We start from the raw sequence: 13300 nt of genomic DNA, 5'->3' as shown, positions 1-13300 counted from the left end.
GCCGAGATCATGCCACTGCACTCCAGCCTGACCAACAGAGAGAGGCTCTGTCTCAAAAAAAAAAAAAAAAGGCCGGGCGCGGTGGCTCACGCTTGTAATCCCAGCACTTTGGGAGGCCCAGGCAGGCAGATCACAAGGTCAGGAGATCGAGACCACGGTGAAACCCTGTCTCTAATAAAAATACAAAAAATTAGCCGGGCGCGGTGGCGGGCGCCTGTAGTCCCAACTACTCAGGAGGCTGAGGCAGGAGAGCGCCGTGAACCTGGGAGGCGGAGCTTGCAGTGAGCTGAGATCACACCACTGCACTCCAGCCTGGGGGACAGAGGGAGATTACGTCTCAAAAAAAAAAAAGAAATTATTTATGTGAGGCCGGGCGTAGTGGCTCACGCCTATAATCCCACTTTGGGAGGCAGAGGCGGGCAGATCACCTGAGGTCAGGGGTTCGAGACCAGCCTGACCAACATGGAGAAACCCCGTCTCTACTTAAAATACAAAATTAGTCACGAGGTCGGGAGATGGAGACCATCCTGGCTAACATGGTGAAACCCTGTCTCTACTGAAAAATACAAAAAACTAGCCGGGCAATGTGGCGGGTGCCTGTAGTCCCAGCTACTCCGGAGGCTGAGGCAGGAGAATGGCCTAAACCCGGAAGGCAGAGCTTGCAGTGAGCTGAGATCCGGCCACTGCACTCCAGCCTGGGCGACAGAGCGAGACTCCATCTCAAAAAAGAAAAAAAAAAAAAAATTAGCCAGGCATGGTGGCACATGCCTGTAATCCCAGCTACTCGGGAGGCTGAGGCAGGAAAATCGCTTGAACCTGGGAGGCGAAGGTTGCGGTGAGCCGAGAGCACGTCATTGCACTCCAGCCTGGATAACAAGAGCGAAACTCCATCTCAAAAAAAAAGTTACTTATGTGGCCGGGTGCAGTGGCTTATGCCTATAATCCCAGCACTTTGGAAGGGTGAGGCGGGTGGATCACTTGAGCCCTGCAGTTTGAGACCAGCCTGGGCAACAAGGCAAAAGTCCATCTCTGCTGAAAAAAAAAAGGTGTGTGATCTTACGCAAGTTACATAAGGATTCTATGTCTCAGTTTCCCCAAGTGTATACATTAGAGATAGCTACTTCGAAAGTAGATTGTAAGAATTTAACCAGTTACTATGCTGAAATGCCTAGAACAAGAGTCATAAGGGTTAGCTATTATCATTATGGGAGTGTCTCGTCTGCCTGAGGAAGATCTGTAACTGTGACTTCTGTAATCATCCTTTCTTTCTTAAAATATAAGGGCAAGGAGATGCCAGGCGTGGTGGCTCACGCCTATAATCCCAACACGTTGGGAGGCCGAGGTGGGCGAGTCACTTGAGGTCAGGAGTTCAAGACCAGCCTGGTCAACATGGTGAAACCCCATCTCTACCAAAGATACAAAAATTAGCTGGATGTGGTGGCGGGCACCTGTAATCCCAGCTACTTGGGAAGCTGAGGCAGGAGAGTTGCTTGAACCCAGGAGGTGGCAGTTGCAGTGAGCCAAGATTGTGCCATTGCTCTCCAGCCTGGGCGACAGAGTGAGACTCCGTCTCAAAAAATAAAAAAATAAAAAGGCGGGGAGATAAGCAAACACCATGTGTTTATATTCTTACTGACATGTTCCTGTTTTTCTCTCAGTTTTAAACACATGTCATTCAGTAGTGTTGCATTTGGCTGCTATAACCAAGTTATCTGACTTGGAATGTGTTTTTTCTTATATTTTTAGTATGCCATTAACCTTTCTGAACTAAAATCTTCCTGTTGCGAAATTTCGCAATTTGTATTTTTTTTTTTTTTTTCAGACAGACTCTCACTGTCGCCCAAGCTGGAGTGCAGTGGCGCAATCTTGGCTCATTGCAGCCTCTGCCTCCTGGGTTCATGTGATTCTCCTGCCTCAACCTTCCAAGTAGCCGAGACTGTAGGTGCTTGCCACCATGCCCAGCTAATTTTTGTATTTTTAGTACAGACCAGGTATCACCATGTTGGCCAGGTTGCTCTGGAACCCCTAACCTCAGATGATTTGCCCACCTCAATCTCCCAAAGTGTTGGGATTACAGGCGTGAACCACCCTGCCCGGCCTGTTATTGGCATTCTTAATGATTATTATCATAAACTGCAACCATGTGTTAAATGTTACTGGTCTTTATTTAGAAGTTTAAGTGACACGCTTACTAATTCTCTGGTTTGACGACTTCCTGACTCTGAAATATTGTTCATTTCCAGGGTCTGTCCTCAGTCCACTGTTCTCACCTAGATGCTCATGGTATAAGCCATCCACTGTATGCTGAAGACTGCCAAAGTTGACTTCTAACTGAGAACTGACCTGGTGTTTCTGATTCCGATTTTTATAGCTAGGCTTCTTATTGCCATCTCCACATGGATATTTCACCAGCAGCTTTAAGTCTCTAAGTCTGAAACTCAAGTAATTCTGGGCCGGACACAGTGGTTCACGCCTGTAATCCCAGCACTTTGGGAGGCCAAGGCGGGGAGATCACGAGGTCAGGAGTTCGACACCAGCCTGACCAACATGGTGAAACCCCATCTCTACTAAAAATACAAAAATTAGCCAGGTGTGGTGGTGCATGCCTGTAATCCCAGCTACTCAGGAGGCAGAGGCAGTAGAATCGCTTGAACCTGGTAGTTGGAGGTTGCAGTGAGCGAAGATCATGCCACTGCACTCTGGCCCCGGTGACAGAGTGATATTCCATCTCAAAAAACAAAAAACAAAACAATAAAAAACCACAAAAACCCAGTAATTCTGCTGAGTTCACCAATTTCATGGATTTTGTCTTGTTCACTCTCTGAGACTATATTTACTTGGAATACATTCTCCTGTGAACCCATTCTTTGAAGTAAATTATCCTGACTGAGTCTTGCCAACAGCAAAGTGGTTGAAACTGTCAGACATAACCTCGTTCTGGAGCAATAGTTTTTCCTAAATGCAAGTGACTCCTATATTTAAGCTTTGTCGTTATGCCTTATTACCAGCAGAGGGAGGTGGTTTCTTACAATTTTGCCATATTGGGCAACAACCCTTAACAAAGGCATTGGTTGGGCATTTCTGAGACTGAATTTTCAAGGAGACAAGAAAGATAGATATCTTGGAAATCATCTGAGAATGCTGCAAATGAAATAGTTTTTGTTCCATAAAATGGGTAACCAGGAGATCAGTCTTCGTTAATCACATAGACCCCTTGTGACCTTGGGCAAGTCTCTTCTCAGTCTGATTCCTCATCTGTAAAATCAGGGATGGAACCAAATTAGCTCTAAAATTGAAAAAGTAATGGCAGTTTCTTCTTCCAGGGATAAACCCAAAAAGTTGAGGCAGTGGCGGCCCGGCACAGTAACTCACGCCTGTAATCCCAGCACTTTGGGAGGCAGAGGCAGGCAGAAGACGAGGTCAAGAGATCGAGACCATCGTGGCCAACATGGCGAAACCCCTTCTCTACTAAAAATTCAAAACTTAGCTGGTCGTGGTGGCACGCGCCTGTAGTCCTAGCTACTCGGGAGGCTGAGGCAGGAGAATCGCTTGAACCCAAGAGGCAGAGGTTGCAGTGACCCGAGATCATGCCATTGTACTCCAGCCTGACCGATAGGACAAGACTTTGTCTCAAAAAAAAAAAAAAGGTGGAGTGCGGTGGCTCACGCCTGTAATCCCAGCACTTTGGGAGGCCGAGGCGGGCGGATCATGAGATCAAGGAGATTGAGACCATCCTGGCGAACACGGTGAAACCCCATCTCTACTGAAAATACAAAAAAATTAGCCGGGCGTGGTGGTGGGCGCCTGTAGTCCCAGCTTCTAGGGAGGCTGAGGCAGGAGAATGGCGTTAACCCGGGAGGTGGCGGAGCTTGCAGTTAGCGGCGATTGCACCACTGCACTCCAGCCTGGGAGACACAGCGAGACTCCATCTCAAAAAAAAAAACAAAAAAACGGTTGATGCCGTGGCATACACAGGTATTGTCAGAGGCCCTAAAGCATGAGTCTCTCTCTCTCTCTGTCTCTCTCACACTCACTCTTTCTGGTCTCACTCGGTCACCCGGCTGCAGTACAGTGGCACAATCATGGCTCATTGCAACCTCCACCTTCCAGGCACAAGCGATCCTCCTGCTTCAGTCTCCTGAGTACTGAGTAGCTGGGACTATAGGTGTGTGCCTCCACACCCAGCTAAGTTTTTGCTTTTTGCTTATTTATTTTTTTTGGAGACGGAGTTTCTCTCATCACCCAGGCTGGAGTGCAATGGCGTGATCTCAGCTCACTGCATCCTCCGCCTCCCAGATTCAAGCAATTCTACTGCCTCAGCCTTCTGAGTAGCTGAGATTAGAGGCCTGCGCCACGACACCCGTCTAATTTTTTTTTTCTTTTTTTTTTTTTTTTTTTTAGACAGAATCTTGCTCTTTTGTCCAGGCTGGAGTGCAATGGTGGGATCTCGGCTCACTACAACCTCTGCCTCCCGGGTTCAAGAGATTCTCCTGCCTCAGCTTCCCAAGTAGCTGGGATTACAGGTGCTTGCCACCAAGCCTGGCTAATTTTTGTATTTTTAGTAGAGACGGAGTATCACCATGCTGGCCAGGCTGGTCTCAAACTCCCAACCTCAGGTGATCCACCCGTCTCGGCCTCCCAAAGTGCTGGGATTACTGGTACGAGCCACCGCGCCTGGCCCTAATTTTTGTATTATTGGTGGAGACAGTTTCTCCATGTTGGCCAGGCTGGTCTCGGACTCCTGACCTTAGGTGATTTTCTTTTTTTTTTCCTGAGACAGAGTCCACTTTTTTTTTTTTGAGACGGTGTCTTGTCTTGCTCTGTCGCCCAGGCTGGAGTGCAGTGGCGTGATCTCAGCTCACTGCAATCTCTGCTTCCCAGGTTCAAGCAATTCTTCTGCCTCAGCCTCCTGAGCAGCTGGGACTACAGGCACGTGCCACCACGCCTGGCTAATTTTTGTATTTTTAATAGAGATGGGATTCACCATACTGGCCAGGCTGGTCTCAAACTCCTGACCTTGTGATCTGCCTGCCTTGGCCTCCCAAAGTGCTAGGATTACAGCCATGAGCCACTGCACCTGGCTTTTTTTTTTTTTTTTTTTTTGACAGATTTTTGCTTTTGTTGCCCAGGCTAGAGTGCAATGGCATGATCTCGGCTCACCACAACCTCCGCTTCGTGTGTTCAAGCGATTCTCCTGCCTCAGCCTCCCGAGTAGCTGGGATTACAGGCATGTGCCACCACACCCAGCTAATTTTGTATTTTTAGTAGAAACGGAGTTTCTCCATGTTGGTCAGGTTGGTCTCGAACTCCCAACCTCAGGTGATCTGCCCGCCTCGGCCTTCCAAGGTGCTGGGATTACCAGATTATCAGGTGCTGGTGAGCCACCGCACCCGGCTGCAATTTTTTTTTTTTTTTTTTTTTTTTTAAGAGGTGGGGTCTCCCTATATTGCCCAGGAGGGAACTCCTGGGCTCAAGCAATCTGCTCACCTTGGCCTGCCAGTGTTGAGATTGCAGGCATGAGCCACTGTGTCTGACTTCTGGGGCCTGTATGTTAAACCTGCACTCAAAACTTCAGGTGCTTTTGGTACACCACATAAAACACTTTGATGCTAATCAGAATACAAGCTCAAAGCCCATCATAACTTTGTATCTGATGCACAAGCTGAAGCTATATAGATAGTTGTGATACGTAAATGGCAACTTACCAATATTGAAAATGTGCAGGCTGGGCGTGGTGGCTCACCCCTGTAATCCCAGCACTTTGGGAGGCCAACGCAGGCGGATCACCTAAGGTTAAGAGTTCGAGACCGGCCGGGCGCGGTGGCTCAAGCCTGTAATCCCAGCACTTTGGGAGGCCGAGACGGGCGGATCACGAGGTCAGGAGATCGAGACCATCCTGGCTGACACGGTGAAACCCCGTCTCTACTAAAAATACAAAAAACTAGCCGGGCGTGGTGGCGGGCGCCTGTAGTCCCAGCTACTCAGGAGGCTGAGGCAGGAGAATGGCGCGAACCCGGGAGGAGGAGCTTGCAATGAGCTGAGATCCGGCCACTGCACTCCAGCCTGGGCGACAGAGCGAGACTCCGTCTCACAAAAAAAAAAAAAAAAAAAGAGTTTGAGACCAACTTGGCCAACATGGTGAAACCCTGCCCCTACTAAAAATACAAAAATTAGATCTGGTGTGGTGGCTCACACCTGTAATCCCAGCACTTTCGGAGGCTGAGGCAGGTGGAGCACGAGGTCAGGAGTTCAAGATCAGCCTGGCCGGCATGGTGAAACCTCGTCTCTACTAAAAATACAAAAAGTTAGCCAGGCATGGTGATGTGCACCCGTAGTCCCAGCTACTCAGGAGGCTGAGGCAGGAGAATTGCTTGAACCTGGGAGGTGGAGGTTGCAGTGAGCCGAGATCATGCCACTGCACTAGCCTGGGTGACAGAGTGAGACTCTGTCTCAAAAAAAAAAAGAAAAGAAAGAAATAAAAAAAATAAAAATAAGGCCAGGCGTTGTAGCTCACCCCTGTAATCCCAGCACTTTGGGAGGCCGAGGCGGGTGGATCACCTGAAGTCAGGAGTTGGTGACCAGCCTGGCCAACATAGTGAAACTCTGTCTCTACTAAAAATACAAAAAATTAGTCAGGCGTGGTGGCAGACGCCTGTAGTCCCAGCTACTCTGGAGGCTGAGGCAGGAGAATGGCGTGAACCCAGGAGGTGGGGCTTGCAGTGAGCAGAGATCACGCCACTGCACTCTAGCCTGGGCGACAGAGCGAAATTCCATTTCAAAAAAAACCAAAAACTACATTTGGCAAATAGCAAATTGGTTGAACCCAGGAGGTGGAGGTTGCAGTGAGTGGAGTTGGTGCCACTGCACTCTAGTTTGGGTGACAGAGCAAGACTCTGTTTCAAAAAAAAAAAACATAAATAAATAAAAATAAGTAAATAAATAAATAAATAAAAACTACATTAGTTTGGTGCAGAAAGACTGGAAACTTGAAGTGGGGGCTTTCACGTTATAGGCAGATTTAAAAACTGTCTGATTGGCAATGAGTTGAAAGAGTTATCAATAGGCCTGGTGCGGTGGCACACGCCTGTAATCCCAGCACTTTGGGAGGCCGAGGCAAGTGGATTGCTTGAGCTCAGGAGTTTGAGAGGAGCATGGGCAACATGGTGAACCCTGTGTCTACAACAAAATGGAAAAATTTGCCAGGCATGGTGGTGCCCGCCTATAGTCCCAGCTACTCAGGAAGCTAAGGTAGGAGGACAGCTTGAGCCCCAAAGGCAGAGGTTGCAGCGAACCAAGAACTCATCACTAGACTCCAGCTTGGGCAACAGAGCCAGACCCTGGTCTCAAAAAAAAAAACTTATTATCAATAGAAATGAATGTCTGGGTTATGATAGGGGTTGTGGACACCAAAGTTTCATCATGCATGTGAAACCTCCAGGTGGCAGGCAGGCTCCAGAGAGAATAGATTGTAAATGTTTCTTTTTTTTTTTGAGACGGAGTCTCGCGCTGTGTCACCCAGGCTGGAGTGCAGTGGCGCGATCTCGGCTCACTGCAAGCTCCGCCTCCCAGGTTCACGCCATTCTCCTGCCTCAGCCTCCGAGTAGCTGGGACTACAGGCGCCCGCCACCACGCCCGGCTAGTTTTTTGTATTTTTAGTAGAGACGGGGTTTCACCATGTTAGCCAGGATGGTCTCGATCTCCTGACCTCGTGATCCGCCCGTCTCGGCCTCCCAAAGTGCTGGGATTACAGGCTTGAGCCACCGCGCCCGGCCGTAAATGTTTCTTAACAGTCTTAAGGTCTGTTGTGTTGATGTCAATGCTGGAGGGTGTAATGAGGCATGTCTTATGTCCCGCTTCCTGTCATGGCCTGAACCAGTCTCAGGTTGGTTACATTTTAGACTGCCCTGGCCTAGGAGGAAGTCCATTCGGATGGTTTTGCGGGGGGGGCCTTAGATTTTTTTTTTTTTTTTTGGCTTACAGAGTTTAGATGGAAGCCTTTGACTCTGTATCTGGCATTTCCTTAGACCATATGCTGTAGGGCTGGGCTCATGAAGGTTCTCACCTACACACCAGCTTGCTCCCTTGAGAAGGGGGACTTTGCTGGATCCTATCCCCTGGTGATAGCCAGCAGGAAGTAAAGGAGCTTGGGAACCAGACATGCCTGAGTTTAAATCCTCTTTCCCGCGCCGCCCACCTTCACTGCTAGGTGTGTGACTCTGGTGAAATAACTGATCGTTTTCTGTGCCTCAGTTTCCTCATCTTAAAAGCGGAGCTAGTAAGAACTCACACAGTGGTTGCTACGAGGCTACATTTAAGGGAGGCTTCTCTTGCACACCTCAGGCAGAGTTTCCCTCCCCTTGGCAATATCCATGGGCACTTACATCAGCCACAGCCCTCTGTGCTCATCGGGCCCTCGGGGTAGAAGTGAGTTAATTCCTGGCTAAACGTTAGTCTCAAACCACTGGAAAAACCACCCAGTTGCCCCAGACAGTTCAGCGGAGCGTGGGTGCGGCTATGAGGCGACACTAGAGACGCGGCGAAGGCGGGTGCGGAAGCCTGGCTACCCCGACCGCCTTCCACCTTCCAGAGAACCTCAGTCTGTGACCACGGCCCTTCTCAATATGGCGCCGCCGCCTGGCCGCCCCGCGACAGGCCGCCGTGCTGACGTGAGTGAGTGCGCGCGCGTCCTCCGCGCCCACCCCGGCGCATGCGCGCTCTGCGCTGTCTTCTCCCGGCCTGAGCAGCAGCAGCTGCGGCGGCGGCGGCGGCGTTTGAGTGGAGGAAGATGGCGGCTCCGGGCGGCTCGGGGTCCCGCCAGCTGTGAGGAGCCCCGAGCACCGCTATCGCGGCCTGACGCAGAGCGCCTCTGCTCTGGCCCTGTCCCTGGCTCCCTCATTACCTTCGCCAGCGGAGCGAACCCGAGAGCGTGGAGCGGGCTGGGCCAGGTGAGGCCTCTCCTCCCCGGGCCGCGGTGGGGAGCCGGCGCCTCATGCCCTTTATGCCCGGGACTGGCAAGGGGCAGCGGGCGCCCGGGGTCTGGCGCAGGCCCCGTATCCCGCGCGGGGGTCGGTCCTGGTTGGGCAGGGTGCCTTGCTATCGCCGTCCTCGAGTGAGGCGAGGAGGAGAGGTCCTTTCCAGCCAGCCTTTTGGTCGGGAGCGAACCCACCCCCTCTCCTCAGCAGGGTGGTTCTCGTCCCCTCACCCAGGCAGTGAAGGGGTCTGTGGTCCGGGCAAGGATGGCTTTAGGGTGTCAGATAATCCTTTCATTCCTCCTCCGAACCTTTCACTCCTATGCGAGAGGGGAGCCGGGGGTCGGGTGCGCATCAAAATTGGGGCTGCGGCTAGGGGCCAGCATCTCTGAATCTGCGGCTGCAAAGGGATAATTTTGGAATTGGTTTACGTTAAATAAAACACAAAAGGCCTTTCCTATCCCCTAGCTTGCTGCGTGTTCCCCTAGAGAAATGGGAACTGCGGATTTCCTTGCTTGAGACAGCAATCCATGCTGTGAATGTGGAAGGCTTCTCTTGGCGAGAATTGTGTGTGCAAAGGGAACGGTGGAGGGTGGGAACGAATTTGTAAGCGAAGAGGAAACGATTGTGAGATCTTGATGGTCGCTGCAGAGTAACTTCAGCGCTGAGTTCGTTTGAAAGCTTCGGATTGTTAAGATTCAGAATAATCAATTGTTTTGTCTGTTAAATCTCCCGACTTCTATTAGGAAAATAAAAGCTTCATTTCTTAATTGCCAGCGTCTTTGAATTTTTCTGTGGTGGGATTCTGATCGATCTAGATGAAAATTCTGATACATTACCAGTTCATACTTGCTGGCAGCGACATTGTAACTATGTTGTTCCTTTTTGAGAACAACTTTTGTTGTTGTTTAAATGCTAATTGGGAGACTTCGATTGTGTTTCTGTCACGTAGGGAAGTCGGTTTGAAGCCTTGTGGTCTCTTCCTTGAGGAATGATGACTTCATTGCACTTGCATGGGGAATTGTTGAGGCATTTGCTTTTGCTTGGACACACGAAAATACCTTTTGTAACAAATTGGCTTTACTTGTACTTAAGAATGATGACATCATGGATTTAAAGAGACAAGGAAAATTTGGAGGAAGTACCATCATTTAGAATTGAACATTTAGAATTAAGTCTGTAGCTCTTACGGCCATTAGTGATGCTGTGTTAAATTGCTAACTTTCAGTGTATTCATATGTGTAATCTGATTGGATGTCTTTTCTATTGTATGTTGTCATTTTATACCCAGTAACTGTTTGCTTTTGACAAACCAATATAAATACATGATTCAGTCTACATTGATCCATAGGCATGTGGCATATCTTAAAAAGCTTTTCACTGTTAAAATGACAACTGTTTTAGGTTATTATTTGACCATTTTCTCTCTCTTTTTTTTTTTTTTTGGTTGTCTCTCACTCTGTCTGTCACCCAGGCTGGAGTGCAGTGGCACAATCTCGGCTCGCTGCAATCTCCATCCCCTGGGTTTAGCCATTCTCCTGCTTCAGCTTCCTGAGAAGCTGAGATTACAGGCGTGCGCCACCACGCCCGGCTAATTTTTTTTTTTTTAAATTTTCGTAGAGATGGGGTTTCACCATGTTGCCCAGGCTGATCTCAAACTTCTGGTGTCAAGCGATACCCTGCCCCACCCCAGGCTTGAGCCACTGCGCCCAGCCACCTCTTCTATTTTTAAATCAAAGACTTTTCCATAGAAATTTGTCGATTTTCTTAGTGTCTTTGCTAAAGATGTAAATCTGAACCAGCAGCTTCTCTGTGGTAGAAAATTGGAGAGTTACTTTGCATATCAATTTGCTAATAAAGAGTCATGAAATTAATGCAGTAAAACATCCTGGTGGCTCATCATGCTTCTTGGCATAATATGTTGCACTGTTATGCTAAATCATCATCAGGTATTGATGCAACTTCATGACATCCATGACATCACTTGCTCTCCAGATTTTGACTTTTGCAATTGCTTACCTTAGTTACAAAAAGAACAGGATCAGAAAAAAATAACTTAGGATGCTTCTTTTTGTGTGATTTCTAGAAGGGTCTTTAATAATAGCTTTATTTTTTTTTTTTTATTTTTTTTTTGAGACGGAGTCTCGCTCTGCCGCCCAGGCTGGAGTGCAGTGGCCGGATCTCAGCTCACTGCAAGCTCCGCCTCCCGGGTTCACGCCATTCTCCTGCCTCAGCCTCCCGAGTAGTTGGGACTACAGGCGCCCGCCACCGCGCCCGGCTAGTTTTTTGTATTTTTTTTTTTAGTAGAGACGGGGTTTCACCGTGTTAGCCAGGATGGTCTCGATCTCCTGACCTCGTGATCCGCCCGTCTCGGCCTCCCAAAGTGCTGGGATTACAGAATAATAGCTTTATGTAGTTTAAACCCTTAGTAAGATTCAGAGCAGGGTGAGTCCTACCTATTATGGAGAGCAAGCAAAGAAAATGCTAGCAAAACATCTGAATTTTATGAGAATACTGAGGTCCCAAGGAGAAGCTATCTCAAAGATGAACAAATATATAATTATCTTTGTGATTTCAGGATTGTTTTAGTCATTGAATTAACTCTTTTTGAGACGTAGTTTTGCTCTTGTTTCCCAGGCTGGAGTGCAATGATGTTGCTCACTGCAACCTCCACCTCCCAGGTTCAAGTGATTCTTTTGCCTCAGCCTCCTGAGTAGCTGGGATTGCAGATGCCCGCCACCATGCCCAGCTAATTTTTTGTATTTTTAGTAGAGACAGGGTTTCACTACATTGGCCAGGCTGGTCTCGGAACTCCTGACCTCAGGCGATCCACCTGCTTCAGCCTCCCAAAGTGCTGGGATTGCAGACGTGAGCCACTGTACCCAGCCCTGAATTAATTCTTTATAAAATCAAAAGCCATTTGATTAAATAAAGCCCTTCCCATGATTGTTAGCGTGGATCAAAACAGATAGTGTTTTGAAAGTGAAATGTAAAATAAAATGTAAATATAAAATTGATTATTCCTATTTATGAACCACCTACTGAGGGCCCTCCATATGGCAGGCATTTTGGGAAGTAGGTACTAATTTAAGACAGCTTTTGGTCTGAAGTTGCATACAGTATGGCTGGGGAGCCAGACAAGGAAACCCGTTAAGTGCTATGTAGTCTAAGAAGTGCACTGAATCCAACCAAGAGAGTCAAGGAAGGCTTCTCAGAGCAGGGATGGCTTTTCCCCAGCCTTTCCTTTTATTCTGCAGAGCCTGCCTTCAGTGAGTGACTTGCTTTTTATAAAAACTTAAAAAAAATTATGTCATGAGTTCTTTTCCCCTTTTATTCATTCACTGTCATGATACTTCCCACACAGTATGCCCCAGTTATGGCTTCTGCATTCTCAAAAATCCAGCCATGTTGGGAAAACCTTTCTATATGAGTCATACACACAGGCAACAAACAAATACCGCAGCTGCAATTAAAATATCTCAGATTACTAAGTGGTGACAACTTTAGAGTGATGGTGCTTTTTTGTTTTTGTTTTGTAAACTAGTACAAGAGGTACTGTGTTTTTAATTTAATGACAATTAATACAGCAAATATTTAATTGTTATTCCTTACAATGTTGATTATAGGTGGTTGTTAGTACTGTCTCCTTTTTCCCAACAATAAATAAGAAGATCTTAATTCCTTTTTGATTGAAGGTGACCGCTTAAGTGAGAATTACACCAAACTTTTTTTTTTCCATGTTTTTTTTGTTTTTGATTTTGTTTTGAGACCGAGTCTTGTTCTGTCGCCCAGGCTGGAGTGCAGTGGCGCAATCTCTGCTCACTGCAACCTCCACCTCCCGGGTTCAAGTGATTCTTCTGCCTCAGCCTCCCAAGTAGCTGGGAGTACAGGCGCCTGCCCCACGCCTGGCTAATTTTTGTAGTTTTTTTTAGTAGAGACAGGGTTTCACCATATTGGCCAGGCTGGTCTTGAACTCCTGACCATGTGATCCATCCACCTCGGCCTCCCAAAGTGCTGGGATTACAGGCGTGAGCCACCACGCCCAGCAAATTACACTAAACTTTTATAGAATCTTTGTGGATTGGTGTTGCTAGTAGCTTTGATACTGAACTTCTATATCCCAGTACAAGTTATTCACCTTAGTGCTGTAGTTGTTTTACAATTAATTTAGCATGTTGTTGCCTATATTGCAAAAACTTCGAATTTTTGGATTGAGTGGAATTTTTATGTGGCACTGTATTATTGAACATAGGGAATCTGTATCTTAACTGAAAATGAGTGCTCTAAGGTTGCAGTTGATGGAAAAGTGAAGGCAATGTGTTCATTTTTCT

General features: G+C 47.7%; 1 protein-coding gene across 2 annotated transcripts in view; it reads left to right on the top strand.

The window, feature by feature from the left end:
• Positions 1-8705: 8705 nt before the first annotated feature.
• The window catches only part of FBXO42 (F-box protein 42), an 83228-nt gene continuing 78633 nt past the window's right edge, over positions 8706-13300 (top strand). Inside the window, exon 1 of one of the 2 annotated variants that reach the window (XM_025370120.1) lies at positions 8706-8945. The gene's annotated coding sequence lies outside the window, so the exon portion shown is untranslated. The remainder of the gene's footprint in view (positions 8946-13300) is intronic. The other variant, XM_025370111.1, reaches the window with a different exon arrangement.

The sequence above is a fragment of the Theropithecus gelada genome, chromosome 1 (assembly GCF_003255815.1).
Source record: "Theropithecus gelada isolate Dixy chromosome 1, Tgel_1.0, whole genome shotgun sequence".
In the NCBI taxonomy this organism is placed as follows: Eukaryota; Metazoa; Chordata; class Mammalia; order Primates; family Cercopithecidae; genus Theropithecus; species Theropithecus gelada.
Note: the sequence above shows the minus strand (reverse complement) of the source record. Positions and strands in the feature narration are given on the sequence as shown.